The sequence below is a fragment of the Vanessa atalanta genome, unplaced genomic scaffold (genome assembly GCF_905147765.1).
Source record: "Vanessa atalanta unplaced genomic scaffold, ilVanAtal1.2, whole genome shotgun sequence".
Classification (NCBI taxonomy): Eukaryota; Metazoa; Arthropoda; class Insecta; order Lepidoptera; family Nymphalidae; genus Vanessa; species Vanessa atalanta.
In genome coordinates, this window is record NW_025919972.1 from 10,001 (window position 1) to 13,599 (window position 3,599).

Consider the following 3,599-nt stretch of genomic DNA (forward strand, 5'->3'; position numbering starts at 1 on the left):
GTCTATTGAGTCGGTTACGAAATAATAGACATTACGACATTAAACATTGAACAGTGTGGTTTATATTTTTATACAGCCGGCCCTCAGACAGGAGTGGTCCTGGATGTTTCTCCACGGACCGCAATGTGCGTTCGAAATGTCGATGTTCAAATGTGTCCTGCAGTTCACACTATGACGCGCAGTTAACTGCGTTCTTCATCGACCCGCGAGCCAAGTGATCCACCGTCCAGGGTAATGGTTTTTAATTTGTTTTATTTTTATAATTTCTACGATCACTCGAACGATTCTATACGCCAGTGATATGAGTTTATTTTTTTTTTATTTTTATTTTTTTTTTTGTTTTTTTCTCTTATTTTTAGTATACAGAGAAAAATTCAAAAAATTAAAAAAAAAAAAAAAAAAAAAGTTAAAAAAAAAAAAAGTACAAAAAAAAAAAAAAAGAAATATACATTTTATTTGAAGATGACGATGTGCGTTAACACATCGTACTTTCCTCGAAATCGACATCGAAAAATATCAGAATAGGACGCGTTACACGACTCTGGACTCTGACTCGGACACACTGCTGTGTGAGAGAGAGAGAGTGAGAATCGCGTCCTCGCATCGAAACGACACATTCCGAACGTCGATATTTGTGTTTTAGAATTTTATTATCGTTCATTATCGCACTCTTTCGAGATTGATAATTTACGTTAATGATCCTTCCGCAGGTTCCCCTACGGAAACCTTGTTACGACTTTTACTTCCTCTAAATGATCAAGTTTGGTCAACTTCCCAGCAACGCCGACGGCCGTGAAGCCACCGCGTGTCGGTCCGAAGACCTCACTAAATCATTCAATCGGTAGTAGCGACGGGCGGTGTGTACAAAGGGCAGGGACGTAATCAACGCGAGCTTATGACTCGCGCTTACTAGGAATTCCTCGTTTATGGGGGATAATTGCAAACCCCAATCCCCAGCACGAAGGAGTTTCAACGGGTTGCCCGGGCCTCTAGGCCAGGGAGAACATGCTGATTCCTTCAGTGTAGCGCGCGTGCGGCCCAGGACATCTAAGGGCATCACAGACCTGTTATTGCTCAATCTCGTGCGGCTCGAAGCCGCCGGTCCCTCTAAGAAGAATTTTAATACGCCGCCAGTGAGTTGCTCGACCGAAATCGAGCACACCTAAATGACGACGCCTATTTAGCAGGCTAGAGTCTCGTTCGTTACCGGAATTAACCAGACAAATCGCTCCACCAACTAAGAACGGCCATGCACCACCACCCACCGAATCAAGAAAGAGCTATTAATCTGTCAATCCTTCCGGTGTCCGGGCCTGGTGAGATTTCCCGTGTTGAGTCAAATTAAGCCGCAGGCTCCACTCCTGGTGGTGCCCTTCCGTCAATTCCTTTAAGTTTCAGCTTTGCAACCATACTCCCCCCGGAGTCCAAAATCTTTGGTTTCCCGGAAGCTGCCCGCCGAGCCATTGTAGTAACGTCGGCGGATCGCTAGATGACATATTTACGGTTAGAACTAGGGCGGTATCTAATCGCCTTCGAACCTCTAACTTTCGTTCTTGATTGATGAAAACACCTTTGGCAAATGCTTTCGCTGATGTTCGTCTTGCGACGATCCAAGAATTTCACCTCTAACGTCGCAATACGAATGCCCCCAGTTATCCCTATTAATCATTACCTCGGAGTTCTGAAAACCAACAAAATAGAACCGAGATCATATTCTATTATTCCATGCACGAAATATTCAAGCGGCATTTTGAGCCCGCTTTGAGCACTCTAATTTGTTCAAAGTAAAATTGTCGGCCCATCTCGACACTCACTGAAGAGCACCGCGATAGGATTTTGATATTGAACCGGCGTTTTACCGCCGGCTCACCGACGATATGCTCCGCAGACGTGTCAGTATCACCGCGGATGCGGTGCACCGACAGCGCGGCGCACAAATGCAACTACGAGCTTTTTAACCGCAACAATTTTAGTATACGCTATTGGAGCTGGAATTACCGCGGCTGCTGGCACCAGACTTGCCCTCCAATTGTTCCTCGTTAAAATATTTAAAGTGTACTCATTCCGATTACGAGGCCTCGAAAGAGTCCCGTATCGTTATTTTTCGTCACTACCTCCCCGTGCCGGGAGTGGGTAATTTGCGCGCCTGCTGCCTTCCTTGGATGTGGTAGCCGTTTCTCAGGCTCCCTCTCCGGAATCGAACCCTGATTCCCCGTTACCCGTGACAACCATGGTAGTCGCAGAAACTACCATCGAAAGTTGATAAGGCAGACATTTGAAAGATGCGTCGCCGGTACTGGACCATGCGATCGGCAAAAGTTATCCAGATTCATCAAAATTAACGACTTCGGACGAGACGCCCTCCGTCGATTGGTTTTGATCTAATAAAAGCACTCATCCCATCACTGGTCAGAGTTCTGATTGCATGTATTAGCTCTAGAATTACCACAGTTATCCAAGTAACTGAGTAAGATCTAAGGAACCAAACTGATATATTGAGCCATTCGCGGTATCGCCTTAATACGGCTTGCACTGAGACATGCATGGCTTAATCTTTGAGACAAGCATATAACTACTGGCAGGATCAACCAGGGAGCTAACCGAGACTTGTTGAAGTCGTCAATTACTCTTCTCGTTTCATATTCGCATATAAAATACACACAAACTTATGCATGCATGTACAATATACGCACAGTATGAAACGAGCGTCTCACCGTATCGTCGATCGCGTTAGACGCGATAGATTTTAACGGTTGACTCTTATAAAAATTTATATGAGACACAAACGCGCTTTAAGCACGCGCGCGCGCGTGCGTGCGCTATAATATATAACGCGACGACAGCGGCGGCGGCGGCGGCGGCGGCGGAGGCGTCTTCACATAATGACACATAACGGTCACGAATTCGAACGTTCTAAACGAGATCGAGTTTTTTTTTCAAAATAACACTTCGCACACGACGTGTACGTATGTATTGTTCAACGATTATTATCGTAAAACATTGGGATCGACGCCCGGTGTTTGAGTGATCGTACCGATACTCGGGTTGTGTATTTTTTGTACATGATAAATGTAAAAATTAACAAAAAGAATTTTAGAAACGACCGTTCATATATAATATAAAAATTATACACACTATACGAATACACTGAATCTTTTAAGAACTCCGTCTCTAACGTTTTCTCATATCGTCGCGACGTCGCAGATCGACTACAATGAATCAACATTTATTCCATGAGGATAGATTGTAGCGAGAGCGACGACGACGACGATAAGAGGAAGAGCGCATGAGGCAGAGAGATCTACGTGCGTCCGTCGGTCGGCACAGTTTTACAGAACGAAAAGAATCTTTTTATCATTTTCACGTGTGTCAGTGAATATCCCCAGCGGTCGAGACGAATCGTACGTACATACTTGGTTGTTACACTACGTAAAGTATAATATAACGCGATACGACGAATCGAGAGACACGCCAGAAGACACGCAACAAAGACGACAAATGAAAACGATAATAACATTTTTTTCGTTATACAAGAGTACTGATCCGGTCACTTCGCGTCTAACATCAATTTTGAATGTTCGACGTTCGAACCGTCACTA

General features: G+C 44.5%; 2 non-coding genes across 2 annotated transcripts; both read right to left on the minus strand.

Annotated features, from left to right (window-relative positions):
- Nucleotides 1-77: 77 nt before the first annotated feature.
- LOC125076508 lies at nt 78-234 on the minus strand. Its single transcript, XR_007120465.1, has one exon. It is a non-coding gene; the product is annotated as a 5.8S ribosomal RNA (ribosomal RNA).
- A 459-nt stretch (nt 235-693) lies between these two features.
- On the minus strand, nt 694-2,595 carry LOC125076510. The gene has a single exon (XR_007120467.1). It is a non-coding gene; the product is annotated as a small subunit ribosomal RNA (ribosomal RNA).
- Nucleotides 2,596-3,599: the final 1,004 nt, after the last annotated feature.